The 17,193-nt window shown below is 32.0% G+C and overlaps 1 protein-coding gene across 1 annotated transcript in view; it reads right to left on the bottom strand.

Moving 5' to 3' along the window:
- LOC125054530 (slit homolog 1 protein) overlaps window positions 1-5,314 on the bottom strand; it is a 97,125-nt gene extending 91,811 nt beyond the window's left edge. The window contains exon 1 of the mRNA XM_047656492.1: window positions 5,154-5,314. The gene's annotated coding sequence lies outside the window, so the exon portion shown is untranslated. The remainder of the gene's footprint in view (window positions 1-5,153) is intronic.
- Window positions 5,315-17,193: the final 11,879 nt, after the last annotated feature.

Below are 17,193 nucleotides of genomic sequence, written 5' to 3'. Positions count from 1 at the left end.
ATTACCGTAACTTTGTTTATCATGCTCTTAATGAGGTGTAAGTTTCTATTTCGTTTTAGTTATTATGACCTTTTTAGTTGTTATTTTTTTATTATTCCATTTTGTTGTTGCTTGTTTAATTTTTTCCCTTGCTATATTGCTTATGTTCTAATATTATTAACATGTGTGTCGGAAAATTTGTGATGTCATATTTTCCTGTACGTAAAATTTTATGCATACACGTAACCGTAACACCTAAAGAAAATTATTATAGTTAATACTTCTCTTCAACAAGAAAACAATTTTTTAATTAATCTTTACTTTCAGTTTGTGGACTTTCTATCTCCACTAAGAACGTCTAACTAAATATGGCAATCTTCCAGTCTTCAAGCCTTCATTTACACCTGCCAACATTCAATGTGGCAATGCACTCTAATATAGTAAGATTCCTAATGAAATAGATTGCTTATTACATGACTTATTTAATTTTATTTCTACTGTACAAGTACATATCGATGCTGCCTTTAGGTCTAATTTTGTTGTTGCTTTTTTTTTAATTAATATTATAAGTGCATCAATAAAAGTTTTGTTTATTTAGCCTCTTATTAAAGTAAGAGACGGATGTTAGATTAGATTATTAAATACTTAAGTGTGATTCAAGACGAGACTGACAATATAATATATATAATAAAAGAACCTATTAAAGCTTTTCCTAATTAATTATTTCGCTTTTTTTGTTAATTGAACACTTTAAAAATCAATTTTGGAAATGGCGTGGCGTGATATATAACTAATAAGCCGATTATAAGTAGGCCGAATAAAGTTTACTCGTTGCTAAAAAATATATATTATATATAAATATAAAAGATAATATTTTCTGAAATAACAAAATATTCAATTAATAATATACGAACGACTGAATCAATTTAATTCTTCTTACGGTCTGCTAATAATACTGAGTACGATTTGTGCCAATACAAGTACTATGTCGCCAGTAATAAAAATAACGAATGGAGAATTATGTGAAAATATAAGAATATACAGTTATATTATTATAGTTAATTACATAAAGATGTGGAACATGGTGTATTGGTTGCAGCTCCATAGAAACATATTGTTAAACAAAAAGCTTGGCGATTAAAGAGTGGTGGAGATTTCATTTCCAGTTCTTCTCATCCGTTCCCTTGATTAACATCCCTTGATTTGAGAACTGGCAGTTAATGTAGCATTAGCATTTATTATGTATTTCTTTATTAACGTTCTAAGTGAACATTGTTACCTAAATAAATAAATAATTTTAAGTTTGAATTACATTACAGCAAAACCTTGTCAGCAACGACATTGCATGCACATGCAAAAATCACTTAGAATTTGTTTAGTAAACAAAAGATGTCATTTTGACCTCATTTGCACTTTAATACCATAACCATAAAACCATAAACCAAACATTGACCTTCTTCTACAAGAAGTTTTCGAAGGGAGAGGTAACAAAATAAACAAATATTTACTGATTTAAAAAACAAAGTTTCTGAATGAAAATGATAATTTCGAAAAAGTCCTAAAAGTTTAGATCGTCGACGTCGCGAAGTCGAGACAATTCGTTCTTACATTTTGTTTCTTATTTTCTTCGCTATTAATTTGATATACATTTTATATTGGTTTTAATGATTTAGTTCAGAGCTTTTATAATAAGATTTTCTCTATTTATTAAGCTTAGTATATTTCTGTTGTGAATAGAATTTAGAAAGGTCAAAGAATTTAATTATTTTATAAATCATGAGACTGAAACTGGTACGATTGTTATTGTCGTATCGATGATTTTATTCTACAGTTTATAATTATCTATTATACTGAAGTGAACGCAGATTTTTTTTCGAATATACACAGCGTCCCAAAACTATGGGACATCAAGAGAAAGTATATCGTGATATAGGGAAAGATTTGCTATACAAAAAGCGATACGACAACATGGGCGATTTACAAACAGAATTGAGCCATATCATATCGAGTATTCAGCATATTATAAGAAAATCAACAGGCAGCGGACTTATTAATTGTTTGGCGATTTGCGTAAGACAAGACGGATCAGATTTTGAGCATTTAATTAATTAAGTTCCAAAATAATACTAAATTGATTTCGGCAGTTTCATGTATGTTTTTTATTTGATTAAAATGTATAATTGTTCGTTGTTCCGTTCATTCAAAATAGGTACTGTTTTGTTTTAGAAGAATTATTATTTTTTGTCCATTCTCTTGATTGGCATCACAAAAATAAATAAATAAAAATAATGCTTACTTTTACTTACTTTTCAAAATGAAATCAAAATCAAAAAAGTCTTCATTCAGCAAAAAATTTAATCTATGATATTTAAGGTATCTAACCCTTTATATCTCATAGTCTTGGGACGACCTGTATTGTGTAAATATAAATTTATTAACGAGGCTATTTATCACATAATCCATAAAAAAATTATGAACCAGCATTTCCTAAAAACTCTTTAGCTCTATGACAAGTACGATAGTTAAAAAGTAAAAGAACAGCATATATTCGAGTACTGTATAGTATATAAAGATTACATTAAGTTTGTGTTATTATATTTAATATTAGTACACGACCACCGACGGAGTGAAGAATTCTTCAATTTGTCTCTCACCTTCGCCACTATTTTCCTATCTTTTCTTCATAGTTAATAAATATTATGATGATGATGACGAATATTATTTAGAAGACCAAATGTATGTATTTCATGAAAAAATAATCATGTTAACACATTATATGCTTTATAAAAACTTAAAGGAAAATACGTCTTTTACAGAGCGATGAAATGCTCACGAACATTAAAAGAACTTTGAACAAAATACCGATCTTTTTAATCTGGCGCCGCCGTTAAAGAAGTTAAACCGATTAACTTCTGCATAGATATACTATCTCGCATAATTTATCCTTGTTTCGACAATGTTCGCAATAATGGTCACGTAATGTACGCAATCAAAGTTTTAACGAACAGGAATCTCGGTGGAGTAGAATTATGGAGTGCGATGGCTGTACTAAACGTCACATAGTGGCTGGACAGGCGTACTGATTGCGAAATACGTCATCATATTTTAACGCAAATTATGCTGTTTGTTGAACTTCAACAAGTATTATGCTATGACCATAATTTTATGTTTAACAACGCTTTTTTTGAGAATGTACATACAGCGGTAATATATACTCTTGTGATGATTTTAGCAATGTGTGTCTTCAAGACTGAAACATTATTTATTGGGGACAACTTTAGACCCTCTGGAGGAGGCCATAACCCGTGAAGGGGTTCCGATTGACGGTACTGAAGGTAGATAAGATATAGGATATGTAGGATAACAAGATATAACTAAAATAAAATATATTTATTATGGAATATAAGATACAGATTACATTATCACTAATTCCACGTCATTAAATTTGAATCGGTAGACATCCCTACTCATAGCAAAGAAGACAGGGTGTGTTAGCCTATGCCGAGAGAAAAAGCCGGCGTAAAGAACTCTCGGTACACTTTTAAAAGAGCAAATCATCAAACAACACTTATTTTAAAACAAATATCGCAAATTAATTAGAAGTAGCCTAGCACTAGTCCCAGGCCCTTCTATAAACTAGGTAATCGTTAACTTTATAGTAAACCTTTTTACACAGATTTCCTTTAATACATTTCTTAAATTTGTTAAAAGGCAGAGTTAAAGAGCCTCTGGGATTTTATTATAGAAAAGTATCCCTTTTCCCAAAAAAGAATTACTAACTTTAGATAGTCTTCTACGGGGAAATTGCAGCCTGCCTTTGTTCCTAGTAATAACATAACTTATCACTATTTTTGTAAACATACATAATATTTTCATAAATATATTGCGAGCGATTATAAATTATATTAATTTCCTTGAATTTATCTTTCCGAGATTCCTTACATTTTAAATTATAAATTGCACTCTTGTGAAGAGGATGAAAATAGATTCGACATCAGCAGCATTACCCCATAATAATAAGCCATAAGTCATTAAGCTGTAAAAGTAACTAAAATAAACAAGTCTAGCTGTATCGACTTCAGTTATTGTATCGAATTTTATTAACCGCGTAAGCTGCTGAACTAAGTCTCTTCGCCAATTAGCATGGCCGTTAATATGAGTGAATATGAATAATATATAAAATGTAAAAAATCTAAGCTGTATATTATCGTTTTTTTGGCATGTTCGGAAATTAAACAGGCTTTATTATTTATTATTAACCCTTGAACTTTGAAGGTACTTTGTGTTATCCAATTAGCCACATTACATCTACATCAAAATTGTGTAATTAAAACTTTTAATTAACTTGAGAAACTAAAAAGCGCCCTTGTGCTGAAATCGACGATTTTTACGTTGCTCTGTCGCTTACAATAAGGCTCTTAAAGAAGTATACAAGAGTCTAAAATCAAAATGGCGGACGAACGTCGACTTTTTGAAAAACTTCCGCCCTCAAACGGGCATTTTGATAATCCAATAGTAGCCTTGGAATAAATCCAATAAAAATTCGAAGTGGGAACGACAATTCGCTACCGGATATATTCTATAATAATAGGGTTTATTTGGTTTATACTGCGAAGGAAAGTCGTTTAAGTAAGCTCTCAAGGCGCTTAGGGGAAAGATTAGAAATATAAATTGCTAATATATTATATACGTAACATAGAAGCGTATACTTCTACATGTATAATGTATATGTTCTATGGCTGAAATAAAAGGCTTTTTATTTTTATTTTATTTTATTTATTTTATGTGCTTAAGACATAGCGAAGACAAAGAGTTTAGGGTAACGAATTTCTATTATTAAAAAAAGAAGTTTTAATATTCCTACATTACTTTTGGTAATTATTATTGCTACAATTGACACTTTATTTTTATTGTATATTGTATTAATATACTAACATTATTTCAAATAGTCTTTCTGATGTATCAATTCGTTAGTCGCGAACTGATTGGATAATTCTACGTCTAAACTAATTATTTCACACACACAAACTCAGATTATAATCTCGGAACGAAAGGTTCCAGCGGGAAAATTGAAAGCGATAGGCGATGAAAAACGCAATTTTCCTTAAAATAACAAAGACGCTAGTCTCGCTGGCGGACCTTTTGATGTTCGTAACAAAAGAAAGTGTACTCACCAAATTATCGATGTAAATCTGCTCCTTTTTGAAGTGAAAATTCGAATGTGGCGGGAAATTTAAAAATAGAATAGCACAGATTTTAGAATAGCATTTCACATAGGTTTCCACGATAGTATTGCGGATTGAGGAGCAGAGGCGATCACCCGCCGCTGAAACGCGAACAAGTCTGACTGTTGCGCACCCCCCGACCCCTCATCCCTTACCCTCGCAAGCTCTCACCCCACAGCCTTCGTTTAGTCCTCGCGCCCTTTGTGACACTAAAATTGCACAAAAAATCGCTACAGTTGACCCTCTTTCTGCTCTTTGCGACGGCCAGTTGTGTTGCATCTTAAACGTTATCCAATTAACTATATAAAGATAATAAACATGATCCCATTCATTACAACATTTAAATATTACGACACGTTTTAAAGTAAATTTTCATATTATTTTGTTACCTAACAGTATCAAAGTCGCTTTGTTTTATTTTATTTCCATATCAATTTACTTTTTAATTCTTATAATTTAAGCTTATAATATGTGTAACGTGGTCAAACCTTTTAAATAAACTAAACATTACGCTGCTACTGGACTGCCAAAATTGTGTGTCGTGTAAGATAATCTTTATTCCCATTGCAAGTGATTTTCTATAAAACTCTTGTACTTATTATAGTAGTAGAAGCCGGCGTCTTAGTGTGCTCACTCTGTTCTCTGATAAGCAAAAAGCCTTGGTTGGGTACAAATACATATCCACCTTCTAAAAAAAGGATTTTGATCACTTCATATTGTGTTTGTGATATTCGCGAAGTTAGTTGGCAATGTCATCTCCAAAACTCTATTATAAATTTAGTTCCTCGTGAAATGAGAGGAGGCTGTTGAGGGTCTCCTGAGGTCTAAATGAAATTGATACGTTTTTCCCGGAAAGGGACGAGAAAATAGGAACCCAAAGTTATTAATTCATAACAAAGCCCTCGTACCTTAATTAAATTTTGTAATTAACATAACGGGAAAGACCTAATAACTTGTATTAGTGTAATGGCTTTGACACGTTGAACATCTTAAAAGTTCTTAAGACTTCCTTAATGTATAATTAGGAATAAGGTTTTAACAGTATTGGCTTTATATAAGAGAAGTAGCGCTACAACTTGATCAGCCTCCTGTGCCTGACACACGGCGTCGACTTTTTGGGTCTAAGACACGCCGATTTCTTCACGATGTTTCCCTTCACCGTTCGAGCGAATGTTTAATGCACACAAGTCCGTGCACAGCCGGGGATCGAACCATACCTCAGGGATGATAGTCACACGCTGAAGCCACTAGGCCAACACTGTTCTTATTATGTTCTTAAGCGTGTTAACATAAGTTAACGCGGGACAAACGGGCAGGCTCACCTGATGTTAAGTAGTACCGCCAATAGACACATTACCAGAGGTCTCGCAAGTGCGTTGCCGGCATTTTAAGATTAGAGGTTCTCTGCCTCAGTAGATTTTAGTTTAAGAGTTAGATTTTATGTGATATGTGTTCGCTTTTGAAAACAAAAATAAAAATTTAGCTTGACGTGACTTCCCATTCCTGATACAGTTACGGAGTACCTACTTACACACGACGTTTGGTCTCATTATAAAATGTGGTTTAATAATAGTACTATGTTTTACCATTGCTACCATGTATTTTCCATATAATGGAAATGTTTCGTGAACAAGCGACTTAATAAAATAATAAATCAGTGGCGCTACAACCTTTTTTTTATATCTGAGCCTGATATTTCTGTATCTCTTTCATGATGATTTGTCAATCTAATAGGCAAGTTGTTGATCAGCCTCCTGTGCCTGACACACGCAGTCAACTTTTTGGGTCTAAGACACGCCGGTTTCCTCACGATGTTTCCCTTCACCGTTCGAGCGAATGTTAAATGCGCACATAGACCGAAAGTCAATAGCACAGTTAGGCTCGAACCTACGACCTCAGGGATGAGAGTCACACGCTGAAGACACTAGGTCAACACTGCTCTTATTCTGTTTTTAAGCGTGTTAATACTTATAGTAAATCACCTAAATCTGGCGCGGCTACTGATAAGTTAATAGCTCTTCATAACATAAAATATTTATATCTAATATATAAAGTTCTCGTGTCACAATGACTGTTCCCATACTCCTCCGAAATGGCTCGACCGATTCTTATGAATTTTTTTATGCATATTTAGTAAGTCAGAGAATCGGGTACTATCACATAATGTCACACCCCTAAATGATAAGGGGTGTGACCCCAATTTTTTTACTATTTTTTAGACAAAATTTTTGTTTTTATTTTTTTATGATACCGCATACAAAAATACATACAACCCCTTAATTTTCATCTACCTTCGCGATCAACCTCTATTTTTTATTTGTTAGTTTAGAACTTATAACTTTAACTCTGAGGTTTACATAGAGAAAAACACAGAAAAACCTAAAAAGTCTAGCAAAATGTTCCATGTTGGTATATACTAAAATGGTAGGCTAAGTAAAATCACATTAAAGAGAAACGAAATTCGCGGGGGCAGCTAGTATATATATAGAATTGCTATCCCTCTAGTAAAGAATAATAAACTCCTGAGTGATTCAAACTTCGTAAAAGCACCCTCTGACCTCTACCGTATAGGATATAATAATATGAAATTATTTGATCAACGACTTTGATCTTTGCTTTAATACCTAATGTTGTATCGATTACGGGGGTTAAAAAGTGCCTTACATAGAAAACATTCGATTTTATTACTCAATATAGCTTTCGAGAGCGATACAACGATTATAGCGGTCATAAAAATTACGATTACGATTTTGTCTTTAGCCTTAAAATAGGCTCAGTTGTCTCGATTACCTCTTCAGCAGAATAACATATCGCTATTCGTAAATCAAATAAGTAATTTTATAGACTACTAGCTGACCCGGCAAACGTTTGTTTTGCCATACAGTATATTATAACTAGGAAAAAAATTTTGGTACAATAATAAAAATTAGGGGTTGTATGTATTATTGTATGCTGTATCAAAAACAAATTGAAAATTTTATCCAAAAATACATTTGTTTTACCCCTTATCACTTAGGGGTTTGCAAGATAGATAGTAACCGATTCTCAGACTTACTGAATATGCATAAAAAATTTCATAAGAATCGGTCGAGCCGTTTCGGAGGAGTATGGCAACGAAAATTGTGACACGAAAATTTTATATATTAGATGTTTGATCGTGTAATAATAATAATAGCCTTTTAATGCAGATACTTTTATATTTAAAGACATTTCTATTTCAATTTTCTTTTAGGTATCTGTGTGCTCTTTTTTGGCAAAGGTCCCGCCAAATCCCGCCATTCCTCTCTGCATTGTGCCACTCTCAGCCATGTACCACCTGCTGTTTCTTTAATTTGGTCTATCCACCTTCTAAGTTGTCTTCCTCTTTTTCGTTTGCTATACCTTGGGCACCAGAGTACTTACCATGTGCCCTGCACAATTCCACTAGTTTATTTCTTATAGTTTTATTCTCATTACAAATATATATATTTTTTAACTTATATACGGACGGGATACACCATAGACAGCCATCCTAATTTTAGTCTACTGGGCTCATTCAGATATCTTACCTTACAACATATTCTGTTACCTTAGTTGTTTTTCTTTAACCTGTATTATTAATTTTGTCCATTCTTTTCTTCCCTATCATACATCGTTCCATCGATCTTTGACACATCTGTACCTTGGGTACACCTGTAGTGGGCGCCCATGTTTGAGATCCATATTAGTACAGGTAGGATTGAAGAGCTTTCTTTTAATTAAGCATGCATTCAAGATTGTGTAGTTTTTATTAAATATGTGGTGCGTGTGTTAATAAAGCAAGAAATTACACCAACAATTCCAAGTAAACGGCGACATTACTACCGAGGAAAAGCCTTTTAGTCAATTACTTCTTAGCATAGCGCCTTTCCATGCGATTTCAACATTACCAGTTTATAGCGAATGTCTTTTCAATTTGTAATTAGTTGAGTACAAAATTGTTTTGCAATTTGGTGCTTTGCATGCTCAGATTAAACAATATACTTATGAAACTAAATGACCCTTTACCAACCAGAAACAGTATTTTGCCTTTTAAACAATGAAACATATTCCTATTGTGTTAATTACAAAGCCTAGGTTAGTAATAGGGTTGGGTTTTAAATGTCGTCGCACGATTTTGATGATACTAATTATGCAGAGTTTTTTTTTAAATTTAAAGTTTTGTGTAATGTATTGAAATTTGCAAATTTCGTCGCACGAATTGGGGGTTTTGGGGGGGTGTAGTAATCACATCCCACCAATTTTGCGCGCCGGAAATAGTTATTAAAAAAAAAACCGTGCGACGCCATTTAAAACTGTTATACTAGTAATACAAAATTAATGCTTTAATGACATGCCTCAATATCATTAATTGTATATCTATAAGTTCTTACATTTTACTACACGTTCCCTTATGTTGTGACGTTGCTAGGTAACCAGCATGTTACTATTTATCTCATGAAGAATTTGAAAGATAAAGACGCGAACCTATAATTATAATAATGTATTTTATTTAATTAAAAAAAACAGGAGTTCAGGCAACTCTCATTCGAGTTCTTCGCGATTATAACGGATTAAACAGTTTTTATCCGGAGCTGGATATATTCGGTAGTGGGCTTATCAATTTAGAAGAAAGCATTGTTAAGTGCATATGTCATACTTAATCCGCTATTTGCGGGTAGGTAGGTAGGTTGCTAGGTGCGTTTAATTTTAAAATTACTAGTATTTTTTAAAGTTTTTATTGTAACGTATGTTTATCAAAATTGTCATATATTTAGAAAAGATAGGTTGTAATATATAGTGTAAATATAGTATTATGTATGTGGTAAACTGCAATAAATAATTACCATTTACAAGTTATAAACTTAATCTACTCATATTCTTTGTTTTTACACATACCGAACGATCCTCTTATGTAATTAACACCACAATTTCAACATTATATAAGCTATAGTTGTAGGTATCGGTAACTTTAATTAAATTTACATCTTTAGTAGTACGTAAAATTTATTCACAATACTGAAAAAGCTCTAACATTAATTAGTACGAGGAATAAGATAATTTTCCGTAGCGTAATACTTAGTTTTTATTACGGTGTGGTCCGACAAAGAATGGTATTATTAAAACAAGGATTTTAAAACAAAGCCGAGCTTTATTGGCTGAAAGCGTAATGTGCTTTAGTTAGTCGAGCTTTTAACCAAATGGAATCTATTATTGAAAATGCTTAGTGCATTTCCACAAATACTTTTATCTTATCTAATTAAAAAAACAATGGAAAGGATTGGTATAATCAATAGAATATTTAAAAAAATGTTCGTGTCTCTTCTATACTGCTTACGCTGGATAGAACAATAAAATCGGATTCAATGAAAATAATCGAAAATTCGTGATTGGACTGTATTGACACTGCTACAAATAAAACAAAAAAAATCGTTTCATCTTTTGTTTTACATTTAACCCTTGAAATTTTTTATTCATAACTAGCCGTTTCCCCCCGCTTTGCTGGGCGAATTAAAATTGGAAATAAATAAAATTTTATGTTTCATTATTATTTTTGTTTCATATTTTTATTATTCTTCTTTTTAACTTTCCGCTAAGAAAACTGAAAATTTTCGAAAATCGAGTTTTTAACAGATGTTGACGTTTCGAGGTTCTAGGAAGCCTCCCCGAATGTTTCCGCGGTGAAGTCCGTATGTATAAATTTTCATAAAAGTAAAACAGCAATAAAAAAATTAAGGAACATTGGAATTTGAAAAATAAATAGCCTAGGAAAAATTTCGCATCGAATGGCAGTAGTTTCATGTCGATACGATCAGTGGTGAAGGAGCCTCAAACGAAGACCATATATATATATATATAGATAGATTGTTCAGAATATACATATTAGATTTTTCTTAGACAACTACATATAATCAATGTCACGAGAGAAATGTCTAGAACGCATATCAATGTTTTGTATATGCGTTCTAGCTACGATTTAAAGCGTACTTCCACAGTCCATACCAATAATAAATAATATAATAGTGTGAGATTCCCTTGATACTCAAATCTATGCGACACGTGTTATCTGTGTCTACAATTTATTTTTAATCTACAAAATCAATAGTTCTTATATTTATATAACAATGTTTGGCGCTGCTCCAACTGTTACGCTCAAATTATTAACAGGTGGTTAATATCGTTTAACTAAAACGATTTTATAATTCAGATTTAAGCTTAATGGTTTCCATTTATTCATGATTTAGACAGAGTCATTAGTTTAATAATTATATACGTACATTAATTACCATTGCATTTAATTTGAGAAAACAATTTTTCTGTGTTATTTAATTTTTTGTAACTCGACAAGGATCAGCTGAAATTATTGTATTACCAGGAATGATAAAGAAAAAAGAATTGACAAAATAATTAACAAGAATTTAAGAGATACAAACAGGGTTTGCTGACGTCACATAAAACAAACAACTAAAATGGAAATGGGCTGGACATACCATAAGAGGAGCAGATAAATGGAGCAAAATTGTAACACTATGGCAACCAAGAGGCCAAAAAAGAAACAGGTAATTAAAAGGTGGACCGATGAAATTATGGAAATGGCTGGAAAGACCCGGATGAGATTGGTATACAATAGAGAAGGGGGACAATGGAGAGGCCTTTTTTAGAATCAGCTATCGTAGATTAAGAAACACAATACCTATAATGTATATATCTTGTATTTGAATGTACCAGGAATGTAATTGAGAGGGCGTGTTGAGTTAACTCCTAAGCCGAAAAGGCAAAACTTAATATCTCTCATATTAACCACAATTAAAGTTTTTGATAATATTTGTTTATTTTTACTACATTAAAATCATAATACCGTTTGCAATATATAACACAAAATTATTTATCCTTTTAAAATATCATTTTCAAACCTATATTTTATTTCTGATCGCGTTAACTTCCCAAAACCCGTAACATAACGTAAATACAAAAATTGGTTAAATTGAATCAAAAAGATGTTTATTGAAATGTTAACATTGGCAACATGAAAATATCTTTTCATACAAATTGTACAAGTCTTGCGTGAGAAGGGTCTTTCTCGTGTACATTATTATGACAAGCATTCTGACATATTAAAGAAATGTTTCTTAAGACTCGGTACATCATAAGGCGGAAATGAATAGACGACCGGAAATGATTTTTGAATACAGTTTCCTGTTCACTGAATGAAATTATTAATTAGACACAATTATTACAAGCTTTGATTATGTTCATAAATATAATAATTGTACCATTTTAACTAAGTAATAAACAATTATAAAATTCTTTTTTTTCTGCTCTAAGAGCCAACAAATTTCTGTATTTTTTTTTTATTTTATTGTGTGCTTTTACTATCGTATATGTTTTAATTGTAATTTTTATTTCTATTTAATTTTTTTTTTGTGAAACTTATGCTTACATTAATTGTCACACATTTTAGATGCGAGATTTTTTGTAAAATAATTAGTAATTTTAGTACTGTGTGTGATGTTATAAGCTTAAACTACATAAATAAATAAATAAGTAATCATCTGTTTCCTTTACTACAGAGCAAACACAATTGGACACAGAGAGAGAACAGTTTCTTTTGTTAAAATCTCGACTCTGCCAAATCCAATACGCATGCTAAATATCTAAAAGCATATTCTTTTCCATTCAGGTGCTTGCATGCGACGGGCGTGAGATGTGTCGATTAATTTGTTTTGTGAATAATCGAATCGACCCGAGTCCGTCCAAATCCGTCGTCACGAGTACAATAATCAAAGATTACTGGTCTACTGGGACAATGTTAGACTGATAATAAAGCTACTGGGAAAAGGAAAAAAGGTGGTTCTTTCATATTTAGTAAGTCTTTTGTTAAGTAAATCATCGTGAAAAATAAACCGAGAATTCGACGGGCTATGTCGGGCACAGAAGTCATTAATGAATCAAATGCATTTGACTACTGAAATAGAACTTCATCACCAGAACAAAACGATATTAAGACGATAGATATTCATACTCAACTGAAACATATTTCTCAGATTTTTTTTAATGAAATTCTTAAGTGATTAAAGTGAAAAGAAAACTAAAGGTTAGCTCACACATTAGAGTTAATTAAAAACGGCTCATTCACGCTTTAATTAAAATATGTATAAAATCCTTGTTCTTTTTAATTTCTTTAAAAACTACGAGTTAATAAAGTTATTTTTATTAATCTTAGAATGAAACTCAATGAAAACGCGCTACTTAAAGAGAGTTTAGTTTAGAAATGTTATATAATATCTAACTTAAAAGTAAATTATTGCAGCAAAGAAACCAAACATTATAAATAATAATAATAATCATAATTCTTTATTTTCTCCCATATAAGATTTTAAACAAACAGTACGATTACAATTAAGAAGGTTTTGGGAGACTGGTGATTCCAGAGCAAACTGATACTGAGTCATAAAAAAGTACATGTATGAGTAGTCAACAAATTGTAGAGTAAATTAATTAATTAAATTACTTTTAACTAATTATTAGCAAGTAGTCTTCTACGTCAATTGTCGCTGTCAAATCGGGGTTTGAACATTGCTCATGTTTTTTTTACAGTACTAGGCGTTAATACAGCGTACAGAAATAAAAATCAATTAGTGCACTGCTAGTATGCAATGCACGACCGAGCTGCGGTAATAGCGGAAAAGCTGGATTACCCTAACGTTGTACATGGTTGAAAAACAAAAAAAAACATTGTTTTGTTGCAGTGGTGCAAGGAGTAATTTCATAATTAATTTTTATTTTCATAATCGAATATACCGAAAAGCTAATCTACTAATATAATATTTAGGACAATATTGTAACTAACACAATAATAATTATTATGATTGTCTGCTTAAATAAATAAATAATTATTATTTTAGAATCGTAGTGTTAACCACTGACTGGTGAAAAAAAACATTGTTTTGTTGCGGTGGTTCAAAGGGTAATATTATTATAATTTTTTTTTAATATACCGAAAAGCTACTAATATAATATTTAGGACAATATTGTAACTAACACAATAATAACTTATATGGACTTAACTTACTGGATAGTCTGCTCAAATAAATAAATTATTATTATTTTAGAATCGTAGTGTTAACCACTGACGGACTTTTCTTTAAATTGGCATTTCACCCTCGCTTGTACGGTGAAAGAAAAAGGTAACGACCGGGTATAGAAGGTGGATCGTTTACGTGTCATTAAGAAATAAAATGATCGTGAAACTGATATGGAAATCTAAAGCCAAGATAAAGGGTTTTAGCGCCACTTGAATTAACTTTAAGAAGTTAATATATAATTTCTTGTGGAACAAAATAGCTGGAAAATGGCCCAGAACAGACTATTACGGTATAATTTGTATGTGTGTATAGTGACAGTGTATGAAACATTGAGCATATTAATTCATGAATATTATTATATACTGTATCTAATATATAAAATTCTCGTGTCGCGGCGTTTGTAGTGAAACTCCTCTGAAACGGCTTGACCGATTCTCATGATATTTTGTGTGCATATTGGGTATGTCTGAGAATCGGACAACATCTCTTTTCATCCCCCTAAATGTAAAGGGTAGTCCACCCCTAAATTTTTTTTTAAATTTTTAGATAAATTTTTATTTTTTTTATGATACAGCATTAAAAATACATACAACCCCTAATTTTAACCCCTCTACGATCAACCCCTTTTTTATTATAAATGATATACATTGCAAAACGACGTTTGCCGGATCAGCTAGTAATAGTATAAAAATAGTGACTCAAAAATGTATTGCTATAATAATAATAATAATAGCCTTTATTTCTGTAAAATACTTTTCTTAGTACATAAAAATTTGAAGTATTGTAAAAACTAATAATTAATCGGCAAGCCGGTCTATTGAACAGCTTGTCCTTGGACATAGGCCTCCTCTAAGAGCTTCCACTCCTCTCGGTATCTAGCTTTACGTAGCCTCATAGGACCAGCTGCTCCACTTATATCATCTTCCCATATTTTAATTTGTCTTTCACGTTTTCTTTTGTCATAGCGAGGAAGCCATTCCGTCGTTTTTTTGTCCTTCTTTGTCTTCTCTCATAATGTGTTATGTCCAAATCCATCGTTTACTAAACAGCCTTTCTGAACTTTGTCATGACTTTTATTTCTTCTGAGCAGTGTTGGCCTAGTGGCTTCAGCGTGCGACTCTCATCCCTGAGGTCGTAGGTTCATTCCCCGGCTTTGCACCAATGGATTTTCTTTCTATGTGCGCATTTAACATTCGCTCGAACAGTGAAGGAAAATATCGTGAGGAAACCAGCTTGCCTTAGACCCAAAAAGTCGAGGGCGTGCGTCAGGCTGATCACCAACTTGCCTATTAGATAAACAAATGATCATGAAACATATACAGAAATCTGAGGCCCTGCCCTAAAAAGGGCACGCTGTTGATTTATTTATTTATTTCTTCTAGTTTTACTCTATCTTTCAATTTGCACCTAGAACACTCCTTTCGATACCATTTTGATTGCTATAATCAAAGACAATTAAAATATATCTCTGCTATTATTCACATATACTGTGTAACGGAAACTGTGATCTCAATAAAACAAATTGCATTTACTACTACTTTTACGGTCCATTTGCTTTCACGTTAAGTAATGGAAAGTTAGTAAGTGGGTCGATTGAGAGGCCCTAGACACGAGTGCAGCTGAAACTATGTTTTATACCCTTCATCCGTCTGAAATATAGTCGTAAAATTTACGTAAGCTAGGACGTTTTTTTACTACCAGCTATAAGTATACGACCTTGCTTTATAGTGCAAATTTACATTTGAAAAATATCGAGAAGAAATTTCATTTGAAAAATATCGAGAAATAGAACCAAATTGACGCCTTCGCAATAAAGGCGACTGTATATAAGAAAATGAATATACTGAATATATCTCTTAAAAATGAAGCTCCGCTGGATTATAACTAAATAGTGTATTGGTACAATGCAGTTCGACAATGCAGGCAATCTTCATAGCAAAACAAGTCTGCGGTTGAGTTCAAATGCCTTGTCTATAAAAGGAGAAGCTTTTTTGCTCTGACATTGTACAAAAAGCTCATATCTCATAGGTTTTATCTTTAGTAAGTATCTTGTTATCTTTTTATTAGTAAATAAGAATATTACAATTCTGGAAATAGTCTCACTTTTAAAGAGTTCGTTCTGAGAGACATTTATATTCTCGACATTTCGTGTATAATATAGATAAGAAGTTACTAAGTAAACTGAAATTAAAATTGTTAATTGTTTTTACTTTTCAGTTGACAGATTTCTCTCTGGTTTCTGTCTATGGTATACTAGAAGTTTCCATAATGGAACAAATAGTTTAAGTATCATTTGTTTACTACCGTAAGTGTTCCTCAACTAATTTTAGTTTATTGTTTACATTTAGATAGTTATTAATATTATTTTATTTTTACTAATCCACTTAATCTGTAAAGATTGTGTGTATAAGTAAATCATTCTCAAAAAAAAATAGAAAGACTCAAACTATTTAAAAGTTGTTAGTATAACTCTTTATGTTTAAAAGGCTCAAAGGGAAATACCAATCCGTTTCAAATAGTAATCAAATCATTGACACTATAGTTAAGACAATTAATTTACCGCATCCTTCCGCAAATTACGGGATTGCGTGTTCAGTTGACTGGTTCATCCATTTCTGGTGATTATTAATTCCCCTTTGAAATGCAGAGACCATACTGCAATAATCATTAAGTCACTGGCATGTTCTTACTTCTGAGTTCAAGTTTCATGTGCATTTTGTTCATAGCATAATCTGCCTCAATTGCCGAGTTTCCAACCTTTTTAGGTCTGGGTCTCAGATTTCTATTTCTGTTTTATGATAATTAGGTGATCAGCCTCCTGTACCTGACCCACGTCGTCGACTTTTTAGGTCTAAGGTATTGTATGTTTATAAATTTATAATGAAGTTCATCGGTGTATCTGTAAA

This window comes from Pieris napi, chromosome 12 (genome assembly GCF_905475465.1).
Source record: "Pieris napi chromosome 12, ilPieNapi1.2, whole genome shotgun sequence".
NCBI classification, from domain to species: domain Eukaryota; kingdom Metazoa; phylum Arthropoda; class Insecta; order Lepidoptera; family Pieridae; genus Pieris; species Pieris napi.
Note: the sequence above shows the minus strand (reverse complement) of the source record. Positions and strands in the feature narration are given on the sequence as shown.